The sequence below is a fragment of the Notolepis coatsorum genome (genome assembly GCF_963971535.1).
Source record: "Notolepis coatsorum genome assembly, chromosome: 4".
In the NCBI taxonomy this organism is placed as follows: Eukaryota; Metazoa; Chordata; class Actinopteri; order Aulopiformes; family Paralepididae; genus Notolepis; species Notolepis coatsorum.
In genome coordinates, this window is record NC_140168.1 from 165145579 (window position 1) to 165163046 (window position 17468).

The window sequence follows — 17468 nt, forward strand, 5'->3', positions numbered from 1 at the left end:
CTGAATGGTTGGGGACAGAATGTTTCTGAGAGAAATCATGGGGGAGAAACGAGTCACGCCTATCTACAAACACAGTTTTATGAGTTAGCGCAAACTCATCAGCTAATACAGCAGCTTGCTGCAGAGTGGACACTTTCTGCTCACTCAGGTAAATTACAATACGCTCTGGCAAACGATTCTTAAACTCTTCTAATAGAATGAGTTCTCTGAGAGAGTTAAAATATGAGGCCTTGCTTGCTGCACACCATTTATCAAAGAGAGTTCCCTTCTCTCTAGCAAACTCTACAAAGGTCTGGTTGACAGCTCTCTTGTGACTGCGAAACATCTGCCTATAAGCTTCGGGCACAAGCTCATATGCACGAAGGATGGCATCCTTCACAGTATCATACAGTAAACTATCTTCTAGGGAAAGTGTTGAACAAACCTCTTCGGCTTTACCAGTCAATTTGCATTGAAGCAACAAAGGCCAGACCTCTCGGCCAGCGCAATGAAGCAGCAATACGCTCAAACACATTAAAATAAGTATCAACTTCTGTCTCTCGGAACGGAGGCACCAAAGCAATGTGTTTACTTATATCAAAAGTGTGTGATGAATAAGCTGTGGAGGAGGACATACCCGGGCCTTGTGGAGGAGTCGGTGTAGCAGAGTTGGATCCACTCCTTTGGTCTCCCAGCTCCAACTCCCGCAGTCTGAGCTCTTTTTCCACCTCAAACTCCAACCTACGGATGTTAACAGCCCTTTCATTTTCCGCCTCAAGCTCCATTTTACGAAGCCGATACTCCGCCTCATGTGCTTGTGCCTTCTCCTGAGCCTCCATCTGGAGACGGGCTATTCTAACCTTGACCTGGGCCCCTTCTCGAGACCCAGATGACACAGGAGAGGCCAAGTGAAAATGTGGCAATGTGACTTTCACACCTGCCTTCTCAGCACCATGAGCTTGCTCCTCAGAAGGCTGTGCTTCCGTAGGTTCACCAGGAGGACTTGCATGTTCATCAGAGACCACAGGTAAAACAAGCGTCCCCTGCTCCAACAGCTTATCTACCACAAGACACCTGATATCCTGCTTAAGATGCTTTTGTTGAACCGAGTGTTTAAAATGTGTGGCAATCTCCACTAAGTCTGCCTTGCGGCAGCTATCCAGCGCTTCCCAAGTAGGATTGCTCAAGAATTTCCCCAGATCAAAAGTACTAACTGCCATAATTTTTTTTACACAAATGCCATTTTTACACACAGATTAATTAATTACTATACAAGTGTAAACAAACACAGTTCACCAAATCCATCAACCAACAATTGAACACGGGTTACAAGATCCAGGCAGAGCCCCCATTTATGTTACGACCCCTGTGAGTCTAAGGGTAAAGGGCTGTAACATAACAGTTGGTTGACAGAAAAGATGGACCACGTTTGTAAACAACAATGATATTTATTGATAGATGCAAAGGAAGCACATATAGCTCAAGGGTGAGCCCAGGCCAAAACAACAAACAAACACCACTATACTCCAAATAAACCCAATCTAATCTATGGTAAAAGAAATTACATTACCTAAACTACTCTTACCTAACCAAAACAGGAGAAAACAATATCCAAAGGAAATGGCAGCTCACCCCATCTGTGCTTCCTGAGAAAGAGAGAAAAACACATTAATGATACATAAAACAAAGGCAGAATATATACAAAAACAAACTATAACTAACAATGCTCTCTCTGTGGCCATACACACACAAGGCAATTTCCACTGAGCACCAAAGGCCAATAAACGAAATGCAATATTGTCAAAGTTACAGGTTACAAAATCACACTAGGCCTAGCCTCATGCCAGAGAGAGAGAGTGACTGAAGTGAGAAGCCATGTTTTAACAGGTGTGGGGTGATCCATGATTGGGTGGTGTTGATTGAGTGTTGGAGTCTGGAAAACCATCCACCAATCGGTGCTGTGTTGCTATAATGGAAGGGCAGGCCTGGCAGGGACCAATGGTGGAGGGAACAATGGCTGGAGGGAGGAAACAAAAATGGAGAACACACACACATGGAGACACACACTGGGGAATATATACATTGGGATGTAACAGGTTGACAGAAATGAACCTCATATATATGTCTCTCGGGGAGGGTTATAAATGAGGCGTTGGGGTGCGTAACACTGTTATCATATTGATTAGTTCAATCAGCCGGCGGGGGTGTTTTTAGTACGCTTCTCGCGAATTGAATTGTCGGGCTGCATTAAGATGAAAGGACCATTGAATCGTGGTCTCGGTAGTCTGGTGTCAAGAAGGTCCGATGGAGTGTATCCCGGTTAATAGACAGACCTAAGTCGTTTTTCCCGGGAACGTGCACAGATGAGGTGTGGTAATTTTTTCATGTCTGGACAAATGGGTGGGTTATGTGTCTACGCTTGCGGGGTGAAGCAGATCTCCGCTTGGAGCCGTCTCTCAAACGGCGGCAAGCGGGGATCTGAACCATCGGCGGGATCGTGGTGTCGTTAATACTATAATTCCAACATTGTTCGGGTCACGTAATTAGAAGATGTGAGTATGAAGGGCGTCGATATGATAATGGGAGTTACGGGTCGCGAGATGATTAACGTGGACGTAATATGCAAAGGGTGGCCTCACCGGAGCTATCACGGAGGTTTTTGAAAGTATTGTGCCGAGGCAGCCGCTCACCGTTTCAAAACAACGGGGGTGAGCTCTCTGGACAATATCAGCCGAACTAAATGGAGATCGATCCGTGTTGGGGGTCAGTCAAATGGATTGGGACGAGGCTGGCTAAGTTTGTCTACAAATGGAGGTTTGTGGATTACAGAAAACGATAGTCCGTTTTAGTACGTATAGACTCTGGGCCATATTCCGGTACACGTCCGTCGCGACAAAATCTGTGAATAAATAGTACTTGATAACGATTCGTTTCAATGTGCTGTTTGTAATCTAAACATTCAGTACATTTAAAGTGAACTATTGCTCTTAATCTCATTTTTAATAGACGCGCGGAAGCTATTGAAAAATGTAACATAAAATGTGAATCTTTAAAGATGGCCGCGCGGGAGCTTTGATATAAGTAGAATGAGATCAAATCTGAATGGATGTTTGAATTTTATCTGAGGTAATGTGTTGCAATAATATGTATGTTTGAGAGTCTGCTAGAGGTTAGGAATGACTGACAACGTGAAAGCTTATTGTTGTATTATTATGTAATTTTAATGACCAACAGCCGTGGGGAAATGTAATAGTTGAACGCCGTTTTTTCGGGGGCCGTTGGAACGCAGCGGCATTAGCTGCTACGTTAGCCGCGGGGGCGTCCGAGGTAAACTAGAGATGGGGCGGCATCCAAGGTTCTAAACCTAGTCACCTATTAGCCATGCGATTAAGAATTAATGCAAAATTTGCAGATATAACTGCCATTAGAAAACAACAAGTACTTGTAACAGACCCCAAAATAATAAACGATACATTCAAAGAATTCTACTCCGACTTGTATAATTCAGAAACGACCTTTGATCAAAACAAATTGGACACATATCTTAATCAAATTATTCTCCCTAAACTTTCGGAGGACGACGCTAAACAGTTAGAAGCACCGATCACATTAGAAGAACTCAAGAAGGCCATATCCGGAATGAAAAATGGTAAGGCTCCGGGAAGAGACGGTATCCCATCAGAAATGTACCTTTCTTGTTGGGACATATTTGGACCCTTATTACTAAATATGATCTTATACTCAGTCAAGGAGGGGAGCTTCCATAAACACCACAATATCGCACTCATTTCAGTCCTTCTCAAAAAAGACAAAGACCCCACCGAGTGCGGTAGTTACAGACCTTTAAGCCTCCTCGGAACCGATGTCAAACTGTACTATAAGGTATTAGCCGTCAGATTGCAAAAGCATATGACGTCTTTAGTTCATCCGGACCAAACTGGCTTCATAAGAGGTCGCCTGATCAATGATAACATAAGACGAATACTGCACGTACTAGATGCAGACAAAGAGGACACCACACCTAAGGCGATGCTATCCCTGGATGCTATGAAAGCATTTGACAGGCTGGAATGGTCGTTTCTATGGGCAGTATTAGAAAGGATGGGGTTAGGAAAAGGATTCATTGATATGATTAAAGTATTATACAAGGACCCATCGGCCATGATTACAACAGGCACATTCATCTCCGAAATCTTTCCGGTATCACGCTCAGCCAGACAGGGTTGCCCTCTTAGTCCCGGACTATTCGATCTATCATTAGAGCCTTTAGCACAATATATAAGACAATCCCAATACATAGAACCAATCGTAATCAAGGGCACACAACATAAAATTAGTTTATATGCGGACGACGTAATATTGTTCATGCAAAGCCCCAACACCACATTGCCGCATCTACTCAAGTTGATAGAGAACTTTGGTGATTTATCGGGATTTAAAATAAATTGGCCGAAGTCGGCTTTCCTTCCACTTAACATCCATGCAAAAAAAGACACAACCCTCCCAGGTGCGATACCCATGGTAAAACATTTTAGATGCTTGGGTGTGGAAATATTTCCCACCATAAGACAAACGGTGAAGCACAATTACACAAAAATACAGAACAAAATCAAAGACGACCTGGACAGGTGGGCAAAACTTAAAAACTCAGTACAGGCAAGGGTATCAATAGTTAAGATGGATGTATTACCAAGAATCAACTTCATCAGCTCAATGCTACCGTTACCCCCTCCAGAGGGCTACTGGAAAAGATTACACTCCTCCACATACAAATTTATTTGGAATAACAAACCACCTCGCATAAAAAGATCCACCCCAGAGAGAAATAAAGCAGACGGTGGCATGGCAGTTCCAGATTTTTTACAATATTTTAAGGCTTTCACATTAAGACCATTGACAATATGGTTTGATCCCCAGGCTTTGGTATCTTGGAGAGAATTGGAAGAAAACATAGTAGCCCCACAGAGACTGAAGGACATAGCACACACTAAACTTCCAATCAATCAATGAGCGGAAATTTGGCCCCATAATTACCCATGCAATCCGAACATGGCGGGAAACACAAAAAATATATCCTAACCCTCAAAAATGGCATAATCACACTCCCATATTCAATAACAATGCACTCTTAATGGGAAAATGTCCTATACGATTCCCTATATGGGAAGAGCAAGGCATACACTCATTAGGGGATATTTTAAATAACCATGGCTTCTTTAGTTATGGAGAAATATGCCAAAAGTTTAACCTCACCGAGTCCACATGGCTTTTTTACATACAGTTACGCTTATGTTTGAAGTCTCACGGTGTTCCATTACACATACCAGTTGAACACCACAGATACCACACATTTTTCTATGAAAGAGAAACATTGGGAGGTTTTGTATCAGGTTTTTATTATCAATTACTAACGTCCTCGTATGAAACCCTTCAACTAGACACTGTCTGGAGGAGGGATATTCCAGACCTGGAAAGTGACTTTGATTGGCAAGAAGCATGGGCAAATGTCCGTCTTACATCAAGGAACCCGGACCATCAACAAATCAATCTTAACTATATTCACAGGACATACTTGACTCCTATAAGACTGAACAGAATGGGCCTGAAACAGGACTCAAAATGCTCCCAATGTACAAATGGAGACGAAGGGACATTTATGCACATGTATTGGGACTGCCCACCAGTTAAGGCATTCTGGAAAGATGTGACCCATCAATTATCAAAACTCGTATCTTGGAATATACCAGTACACCCCTCTGTATTGCTTTTAAATGATGTTTTTGAGTTTGCAGTAAATCCACAGCTAAAGAGATTGGTCTTATCGGGTATCACAGTAGCTAAAAAACTGATCGCATCACGCTGGTTTCAACCGGAAAAAATGTGCCGGAAAGTTTGGTCTCTTACATATCTCGATGTGATATATCAAGAAATATCTACAGCAATAATTCTGGGTCTCAACAAATCCAAAATGTCAATGTGGGTAGAAGTGGTGGAGAGAATAAAAGCTAGCTTATAATGGTAGTGTCTGGTTAGGAGTGAGGGATAATGGAGGTACTATCCAAGGAGGGGTCCGGGAGGGGGGGGTTCGAGCTGGAGCATATGTGTGTAGGGTTTTATAAAATAGGTATTAGGGGTATGTCCTATATAAGCATTTATATAATTGTTAATTTCGCTGGATATACACTGTATACGGTTAAAATATTATTATAGACTTTTTTTTTGTCTTGTTTCTGTACTTGCATGTAATTTTAACCACCTTGACTGTTAGTTTCATTATGCATTATGTGTTGAGTACTGACTTTTAATAATTTTTGTTTTGCAATAATAAAAAAAATATAAAAAAAAAAAAGATGGTGCGGCATGCTTTCGAGTGTATGTAGTCGATCGGAAGTATCATGGGACTACGGGGATGTGTATGGCACTTTAAAATTTTCGAATTCGACACGTTTAAGGTAATTGTTTAATGTATTAAGGGATCGAATGGAGTGGAAAGTTTGACCTGGAAGTCGTCCTATGCACTGCGGAAACAAAGGCGGTAGGGTCAAGCTAGTGTTTGAGATGGCCTGTGTGTTGTAATGTTTTTATTTTTTTGATTAAATCTGTACACTGGCGTTTTGAGAGGATTAGAGTTCTGTTATAGGGTGGAGTGGTGTTGCACTAACATTGCGATGTGTCGGCCCGCGCGGCGAAACGGGACAATGTGCCGTTGGGGACGTTATTACGGTGTCGTGGTTGAAGCTAAGCTAATGCTAACTAGCCGTGCTAACTAAGCTAATATGCTAAGCTACCTGTGCTAATGACATAGCATGACGAGACTCTCGGGATATCTCGCGATAAAGCGGCCATCTTGAGTAGGGGCGCCGGACGTCCATTTTTGAGGGAAAGGTGGTGTTTGTTTAGGAATGCAGTAGGGGGCAGCAGAGGCCAGGTTAAGTTTCCATTCAAAGCTGCTTTTGTTTTCGTGTGGTTCTACACACAGGAGGTTTTTCTTTTAGAGATTAGTTTGATAGTAGAGTTAGATGGTTATGCTGTAATAGTTTGGTGAAATAGTTTAATCTAGTGGTGGAATGTGGGGCCCAGGTTTCCCCCCCCTCCCCCCTCCTCCCCCTCCCTCTCTCTCTCTCTATGGGGCAGTTCAATGCTGAGGACCGCGGAGTCGTGGCTGCGGTGGTAAACGGGACACGGGCGTGCGCACTAGGTTGTTAGTGTAAGGTGTGTGAGAGCTGAAGTCGGTGGGGTTGGTGTGTGGGTTATGGTCCGCTAGGGGGCGGGAGAGCCATGTCAGGGGCTCCCGTCCTGGTTTAGGATGTCATTCTTTAAGAGTGGGATAATTTGACGAGAGGGTTGGCCGTTTATGCTGCATAAGCTATATTGTATTTAGTGTAGTTTTGGCCAATGAGGTGATATATGGACGTAAAATCTCTCTTTAAGTCCTCTCTCTCTCCCTCTCTCTCTCTCTCCCTCCCTCCCCTCCTCCCCCTCTCCCTCTCTCTCCCCTCCTCCCCCTCTCTCTCTCTCCCTCCCTCTCTCTCTCTCTCTCTCTCCCTCCCTCTCTCTCACTCTCTCCCTCTATCTCTCTCCCTCCCTCTCTCTCTCTCTCTCCCGCCCTCCCTCCCCCTCTCTCCCTCTCTCTCTCCCTCCCTCTCTCTCTCTATCCCGCCCTCCCTCCCCCTCTCTCCCTCCCTCTCTTTCCCTCCCTCTCTCTCTCCCGCCCTCCCTCCCCCTCTCTCCCTCCCTCCCTCTCTTTCCCTCCTCTCTCTCTCTCTCTCTCTCTCTCTCTCTCTCTCTCTCTCTCTCTCTCTCTCTCTCTCTCTCTCTCTCTCTCCCTCTCTCTCCCTCTCTCTCTCTCTCTCTCTCTCTTCTCTCTTTCTCTCTCCCTCTACCCCTCTCCCGTTCTTCCATTCCCTCTCCCCCCTCACCGCCTCCCCTCTCTCTCTTTCTCTCTCTCCCCACCTCTCTCTCTCTTTCTCTCTCTCTCTCTCTCTCTCTCTCTCTCTCTCTCTCTCTCTCTCTCTCTCTCTCTCTCTCTCTCTCTCTCTCTCTCTCTCTCTCTCTCTCTCTCTCTCTCTCTCTCTCTCTCTCTCTCTCTCTCTCTCTCTCTATCTCTCTCTCTCTCTCTCTTTCTTTACCTTGTCACTTTGGGATCTAGGGTGGCTTACTATTGGTGGTTCGGTTATATATAATGTTGTTTTTATTTTTGATATTGTTGAATGATATTTTAAGCTTGACTATATGAGTGTATATTTACTGGAGCTTGTGCGACAGAGCTTTTGAGGAAACCACCTTTAGGGGTTCTCTTAGGTAAAGCGGCCGAAAAAACCACTCTGAACTTGCTCGTGGGGACTCCGTTTCTTCTGCACCTCACGCCTGCACAGGACCGAAGGGCGACCCAGATGTTGGTTTAGGGGATGGGGCAGGCATTAGTAGGTTGGGAGTATTGCGTTTGAGGTGTAGGGCGTTGTGATAGGAGGAGTGGAGGTGTAGTTTAAGTACAGTTGGGGTGGCACAGGTGGACATTAGGGGAATGCGATGTGGTTGTGGTGCGCTCACTCTTATTCCCCTTTTCTCCTTCTCACGCTCCCTCGTTATTGAGTTGGTTAGGTGGGCCTGGTGACTCATGTGGGTTAGGTGTGCAGCTGGGTTAGACTGGGTTAAGTGTGCGAGTTTACAATGGTACGAGCTCTCTACGCTCTCTCTTTCTCTCCTGTTTGGACTTGTTTAATTGTTTATTGTTATTTGCTATAGGTTTCTAGTGCAGGTTATTGTTATTTTCTGCAGGGGTTCTAGGGCTGGTTGTTGTTATTTTCTGTAGGGTTCTAGTGCTGGTTATTGTTGCTTCCGGTCACTTGATTTAACGGAGAAGTGAGGCGATGAGGACCGTATGATGTGGGCCCTGGGTGGCGGCCGGTCGTGTTGAATCAGTGGCGCTACGCTTTGGTTGGCATGGCGCTCGTGCTTCTTCCTTTGCGTTTGGACGAACTCTGGCTGGTGTGATGGAGACTCCGTGAATGGCGACCGGTGGGATATCATTGGTCTGCAGGGATTTCAAGATGGGGGTGGTGTCTGCACCTGTAGTTTAATGAACAGGTTGGGGGACACTGTGCCAAGCCACAGGGATTCTGTGATATAAATCACGGAAAATGTATTTAATTCCTCGTGAGTTGAAAGCGTGGTGTTTAACACCTAAGGTTAAGGTGTTAACGGGGGAGATGAGTATGAATTATGGATAAAATATGTGAATACTGTGATGTAAAAAGAAAAGTATGAGAGGAATACAATGTTAGACTTTCTCAGATAGAAATAAATACAGCTACACATAGAAGGAAATGTTAGAATTACATATGCACATAGTCATTTGAAGAGCAATAAGATTTAGAATATTTTATCACAAAGGAATTACAAATTCATTAAGTGGAAGAAGCGATTTTAAGCAACTAAATTACCATATCCAGCACAAGTGTTTAGAAATGATAGGCTGTGAATAACAAATTTCTGATTGATCAACAGACGGAAGAGGCTGATGCGAAATAGTGTTCCTCAGAGTCATGTGATGCGGATACAGTACAAAAGGATTGGAAGATCCAGTTTTCCGATGAAGACAACAGACAGAACACAACTAAGGCCGTGTCGTTAAAATTCGAAAGAAAATTGCACTAACGCTCTCTAAAGTGATATTAGTATAGAAGATGCCCGACATTCCATGCTTAAAGATAATGATGGATTGTGAAAGGGAAATGCCACTGATAATTAAGTGTATGTTTTTTTCTTTCTTTCTTCACAGCTGCTCGAGGGCGGATAGAGGCAGTGCTGACAATTCCAAACTCCAACGGGGGATCAAATTGACTGTTAAAGTCTGGGTGTAGTATAACTAAGCGTTTTGTCAATTCCTGTCTGCACCAAATAAGTCTGCCAGTGTGAGTGATATTAACTCAAGTTTGTAAAAATAGTTTAAGTACAGAGAAACGGGTTTTTCCAAACGGTGATATTACGAGTGTTTGAAAATAGTGAGAATGGCAAATACACAGATAGGAGCAACTGAAGGTTTAGATGCAATAACCATAGCAAGGGTAGACAATCTGTCTATTTCAACGACTGGAAATGTCACAATAAAAGTGAAGAAACAATGGCCAAAGATATTCAGGCCTTTACAAAACCTTGTATTTAAGTATAGGAAAGGAGGCCCGTATAGAATGCGTACCCAAATCAAAAAACAGAAAAAGAGATTACGAAAGGCGATGAAAAGAAATAATGCCGGTAGTGGGGAAATGCCGATAACTTCTGCAGACATTTCATTGACCGAATTGAACAGTGACGTTAACCTGATTGATTTGAATGTGACTGACTCCCCTCCTGAGACGAGCATGACGGAGGGACTGGAAATAATATCTTTAACTCCGACACAGGGGGTCTTTGAGGAGAGAGAACCAGAGACAACTGTTTTACCAGAGCCGATCCACGCTGAAGTGTCCATTGCAGGTGACTGCCATTTAACCAAGATACAAAGAAAGCAACTGAGGAGAGTGATGTGGTTGCAGCAGTCCCAGGGAGTTTACTCTGGCCATACGGCTGGAATAGAGACCGATAGCAGGTATGAGATAATACATGAACAGTTTCTACAGCCCACCAGTGTCCCTTGCCTAGGTTTCCCCCACCCCCACCATCAGTACCAAACTGAGAGGCGTGGCCCGATGACGAGGAGCCAGTCAGCGAGGGCCAGGGTGGAGGAAGAGCGGAGGACGTGCCTCCCTCAAGAACAACAGCCAACCGAGGCAGGACAGGTAGTGGAATACCTCCAAGCCCTAGTCCAGTCCGCACAGCCAAGAGGGGAGACGGGCTCCAATGGGGAACCAAATGACCAGAGACGGGCCCAGTTGGGGACACAGGGGGGTCCTGCGCCAGAACAACAACAAAATCCAAGGGGAACACCTTGGCAGTCACGGGGACAAGGTGGAAACAGAAGAGGGAGCGCGAATGGATCCAAAGCGCGGTCAATTGTGTGTTGGAGTGCGGGAATTTTGGACATACATCTAGAGACTGTGATCAGGACTATCAATCCAGAGGAGGAGGCCCTCGATGGGGGAACAGAAGAGGTGGATACGGGAAAAACCAAGGTCGGTATCAAGAACAGTGTCCACAGCCCGCAAGCTCCCCCTGTCCAGGCCCTCCTCAGTACCAGAGCCAAGAGGGGAGGCGGGGCCCAGAGATGGGACGTCAGACCGCCAGCGCTGGGATGGGGGTCGACCTATAGACAACAGAGAGCGTTTATAGCAGCGTTCGGACGACATGAGGCAGTGCATCGAGACCTGATGAAGACACAGCTGGAGATTGGTCAAGCCGCACACGAGACGCAGAGACTGGAGCAAGAACTGGCGAGAAAGAATGTACTGCTAGATGGTACAGTGATTGAGGTCATGCTTCGGGCGTCGGAATTAGGCCGCCGTGATCAAGCAATGCCCTGTGCCCCGTTGCCCAGACAGGGAGCGTGGCCTCGACAGGGTGCTGAGAGCCTCTGGCGGGGCGAATTTCCAGACCCCTCCCAACAGCAGGTTCAAAGGACGGTGGCTGAACAAAATAGGTACGTGGTTTTCTCCCCAGATCAGGATCAAGGGGGGCAAAACCAGGAATGGACTGTCAGAGGTGAGAGCCATGGTGATAATGGCAGAGAGCAAGGACAGACTCTGGGCCCGATGAACCCAGGGCCATCCGATTACAGGCGGGGGGCCCACAGGGTCCCACAACCGAGGAAACAAGGACAGGTTTGCTGGATCTGTGGACTGATAGGTCATTTTCAAAGGTCATGTCTGCAGAGGCCGCCGGCAGAATAAAGAATATAGATGGGTATTAAAAATGAAAATGAATTGAATAAAAAATGTATACTATTGATTAGAATAAAAATAGAATAAAAAATATATAGAGGGGTTAGGTGATTAGGTTATGAGTGGAAGTTACTAAAATGGATGTGTGATTAACGTGGAGGGATGAAGTAACTGACGGATGCATGAACTAATCGGACTAACAAGAACATCAAATAATATTAGACAGGAAATATTAGACAGTGAAATGATGTGACACTGCGTCTGCTTGTGATCAGTACTAATTATCCATGCTTGATCAATAATCAGTTTGGTCAAAGTGTGGACTGCATGATTATGAAATTAAGAAGACCTATAGTCTTTCCTAGGGTTTATGATATTGATAGGAGCGCATTAACAATCGTGATTATAGGATTTAGAAGTATATTTCTTTTTATTCTTCTTTCCTAGTGGTTTACAAGCAATTCCTGCCTTAGGCCGGAAGCTTTCATTTTGTTTATTCTTTTTATATTTTCATTTTGTTTCTTAGTATATACAGGGGTGGTTATGCCCCTAGATGATAGGTTAATTTTGTTTCTAGGATTGAGTGGGAAAAGCAATGCTCACACATTTTGTTTATTGTTTTCAATTATTGTTTTGGGTGGTTTTTTCTTTGTTTTGTTTCTTTTCTTTATTTTTTCTTAGGAACGGAGGATGGTGATGACACAGCGGGACTGGTAATATATGTCTATACAGTGGACTGAGAACAATGTGAATGGACTAGAGCGGGTTCATGGTGTTGTTCTCCGCTCATTAAGAATCCAGATCTAGGATCTGGGGGTTGTGTCGCGATTGGTGGAGTGTTGGAAAACATGATTCTCTGTACATTGATAAGCTCAATAGGTTTTGGTCGCCATTGGCCAAATAGCCTTTGTGTAGGGTGTGGACATGTGCAATTGATGATTGGCTTGTGGGGGACTCTGACGGCTTGTTAGAGGCTGGAAGAGCGTGTGAAAGATGTGTGTTTAAAGCGGACTGTGATTTGTTGCCGTGCGTGTAGGACTACTGGGGGAGAGGTCTCGTCAGTACTGGCTGTCCGGGCCCCGAGGCAGCTGTCCAGGAACAGAGGTATGATGTTTAGAATGTTATTCCACATCAAAGGGTGGTGGGGTTATACTGTTTTGACAGCATAATCAGCATAATATAATGAGAGCCATGTGAATTTTTCTGAATTTTGAATATTAACGATCTAGAAGCCATGAAATATATAGATAAATTATTTGGAAAAGAAAAGAAAGTTGTCAAACTCAGACCAGTAAAGAGTGTCTGAGGGAGGAAAATATGGATTCTCAATCAATTGTTGTGATAGAAGTAACCTGCGTTGTCCACCGAAGCGATATATACTCACTGCAGGATACGAATGGGAGATTGGGGAGTCAGCAGTCATCAGAGTGTGGTACGAGGAAGACCAAGGACTCCATCGGTACTGTTGATCCAGGACACTGGCTAGTGTCTACCCAGCGGTTCCATGGGGAACCACAACACTGCGGGTACCAACAGAGCCAGGAGAAGCCTAACTCTCAAGCGTTGAGAGTTCCGGCCAACGCAGTGACCGAGTCTTGAGGCTTCGGAGGGGAACGAGAGAGGCCAAACGACAGGCAATCTACGAGGAGACAGGCTGCAAGGCCTCATCAACTGCTCCGGCTGTCAACAGACAGGCTGCAAGGCCTTAGCAACTGACCCGGTGTCATCGAGCGACGGGGGTTGAGCCAGCGACGACTGTAGGAGACAACACAACCTCCTCAACAGCCATGACAGCGCCAGAGGGGAGGTCTCATAACCCCACCTGAGATCGACGCAACTGACATCCGAGGGAAGAGCTCCTGGTTCAACTGAACAGGCCATACAGCAGGGGGTCATGCCCTTATTTGAGTGACAGCACGAGGCACGAGGCTTCGACAGAAGAAGGGGAGGGATCGGAAGTCAACTGGCTTTCTGATTCTACCTCCCTGTTTTGAAGCCAAGAGTTGGTGGTAGCATTAAGAGTGAGATCAGCAGTCTTGATCTGCACCGTCTCTGAGAAATGAGGAGGGGGTGGCCAGGTCAATCCAGAAAATATTGACCCCCCTCTCCTGGTTCCAAGTCAGAATTTGACACCCCCCAATGGAAACCAATGGAAATTGATCCTGGTACGAAAAAGAGTGTCAAAGACTGCACAAAGGGAATGAAAATGGACTGAAAATAAAGATGTTTGGGTGACGATAATTATACATAGGAAAGAGATGTAGAAAAAGAATGTTGTTTTGATTTTTTAGGATCCAAGTGTGGGATGCCGTATGTATTATATCCAAGTATGATTTAAAATGTTTTATTTTTATCCAGGTAGTGGAAAGCAATAAGTAGAAGTTAGGATCTATGGTTAGCATATTATACTAGCTAATTAAGGATAGTTAATCTCTATCCAAGTGTGGACTGCAGTATCATTTGGTAACCATAGATCTGCATTCTGCCTGAAACTGGTGTTCAAATAGATAAGAGAAAAGGATGTCTGTTACCTTGGGTTAAGGAATTCAGTAACTAATCAAAATCATGTGTTCTAGTCTTATAGAAACAGTCAACGTGTAACAATTGGCAATCAAATATAGTTTAAACCTGATTTGACTAGAGTGACTTAGCTTAGAGATTGTGTGTGTCTACAGAGACTTGGGCTCACAACAGGAGGTAGATTTGCATACAACTGTTGGCAACAAGAAGACAATAGGTCAAAAGTCACACATCGGTGGTATCTGTTAAACTGGCCCTGTGGCACGACATGTGGGGACAGCTGCCGTAGGAGGGACTAGGATTCAGTATCTCAGTAACTCAAATACACTTTCAAATGTCTGTTTCTATACTTGAATTAGCTTAAAATGAACTGCAAATGTTCCTGTCATATTGTGGTAATAATCCTGAATCTAATGATATGAAATATGCAATGTTTATGAGTAAGAATCACAGAGTTTGAAATTAAGCCACTTCTGAAACTACATTGGAAAATACTAAAAGTGCTGAATAATAACTGTATAAAATAGATATTGATTTAAGTTAAAAGAAGATGATTAGAAAACTATAGAAGTGGGCTTAATGATAAAACTACTGTGATTCTCATAGCATCAAGAGAAACTATTCAAAAATGATATCTCTGTGTTTATGGAATCAATCTCAATTCGAATATATATATATATCTTGGGTTTAATAACAAAAGTATTAAGTTAGTTTAGACGGTATCTATTTCTCTGATTTGAAACAAAGTAGAGAGGGTTGGCTTACTGAGGACAACCTTCTATTTCAAATTCAAACTTAGGGAGCCCGTGATTGGAGCGGAACATCTGCTTGACGTCATCCTGTGACATCACGCAGACACTCCCGGCTCATTGATAAAAAGGGGGGTGTTGTGACTGTGGGGACACACTGAAACGGAACCAACACAGGAACACACCTCCCACCTCTTCACACAGAGGACGGCGCGAGCAGAGGAGAACACGGAGAACAAGCTTTTGGAACGAGAACAGAACCTTTTTGTTTGTCACCAGACAAACAAAGACCATCCACAACTCAACAACTACCATTCTTTAATCTACTTTCTTAGTCTAGTGTTGATTACAGACGGCATAGGGTCTCGTATATCAATACTATAGCATTGTAATTGAACCAGAACCATTGTGATTACACTTTTAACTTTGAATTAAAACAGATGCTGGTACAATTTCTCCTCTTTTTCTCCTGCATAGCCGCCGTGAAACAAGGCCAGAGTTATGGTCTTTTGAAAGCACAAGGGTTTTTAGGAGACACAATTCACAACGCAGAGCAGGCTGGTTCTGATCCATCAGAACAGAACATAGAACCTTTGTGACTTCACGCGTCCCTGCCTTTAGCAAATTGCTACTAGTACTAGCCGACATAGCTATAGCCTGACTGAAGGTTCTTCTAACATGCAACAACTTTCATCTTCAGTCCATCTGCCGAACATCCTCTTCGTCTTGACAAAGTTGGCATAACCATCATACTTGGTATTGATAACAAGCTTATGGCACACAGTGTAATTTATTCTGCTCCATGCTGCTTTTCAAAAGACATCCACTCCCTCCTCTGAATAGCGCTGAATAGATCCTGTACCTCGTGGGTCCGGGAAGAGCCCGGAACACTATTCTAAAAACGTGTCTATCTGTAGAGCAGCAGAGCCGCAGAAACCGGAACACTATTCAGTCTATTCTACAAACGTGTCTATCTGCAGAGCAGCAGAGACGCAGAAACCAAAACACTATTCTACAAACGTATAATGTGAAATATATAAGCATGTAAGAAAAACTAGATTTTAGGTATGTGATGAAAAAGGGCCTCGCAGAAAGGGGGGCCTCGCAATTTTTTTTTTCAATACAAAAAAATTCTAAAAAAAAGAATAATATATTTTTTTTTTGCGAGGCCCCCCTTCCTGCGAGGCCCTGTGCGACCGCACTGCTCGCACACCCCCTGAGGCGGCCCTGCCTATAGTAGATAATAAAGCCACGGATTAAAGGAACCTGCCAACATGGTAATAATTGTATTTTGAAACACAATGCATAGGAAGCAGCATGAGTACAGATGACACTGTGATGACATCACACAGCAGCATGAGTACAGATGACACTGTGATGACATCACACAGCAGCATGAGTACAGATGACACTGTGATGACATCACACAGCAGCATGCGTACAGATGACACTGTGATGACATCACACAGCAGCATGAGTACAGATGGGACTGTAATGACATCACACAGCAGCATGAGTATATGACAGTGATGACATCACACAGCAGCATGAGTAGATGACACTGTGCTGACATCACACAGCAGCATGAGTAGAGATGACACTGTGCTGACATCACACAGCAGCATGAGTACAGATGACACTGTGATGACATCACACAGCAGCATGAGTACAGATGAGACTGTGATGACATCATACAGCAGCATGAGTACAGATGACACTGTGATGACATCACACAGCAGCATGAGTACAGATGACACTGTGCTGACATCACACAGCAGCATGAGTACCGATGACACAGTCTGCTCCATTGCCAATAAAAGCTCAGACTGAGCAGCAGGAACCTATTACCTGCCTCCTTGAAAGATCCATCCTCATCACTACATATAAATATAACCCGTGAACATGAATTGTTTACATGAAGGGACAGGGACTAACCTGTGCGCTTACCTGCTGACTGCTGTTGAACTTTTGGAAGAAACCATTATGTCTCTGTCTTTTCATTTCTGTTCCCCATTAGCAAACTATACCTGTTCACCGTTTAACTTGTTTTTACCTGTTCGCTGTAAAACCTACATTTGAGTACAAAAATAAATCTTAATGTTGGCATAATGTTGGCTAACTTCATTACTAGATCTGACTTCTGTGCCTCTGTGATCGGACACTGAACTCTCCACACACACATGAGCACACACACAACACACATGCTGCATTCGCTCACACACAAACGGTCACTTTAAACACAATGGAAAGGACAATTTAAAGGAACGAGGAAAATAAAGGTCACTTTAAGGAAAGAACTGATGTGGTTCTTGTCAGGGCCGCCTGGGAGAAATGCGAGGCCCTGTGCGAGATTTAAAAGCGAGGCCCCCCCACCCCCAAAAGGTAAAAAAAAAGAAAAAAAAAT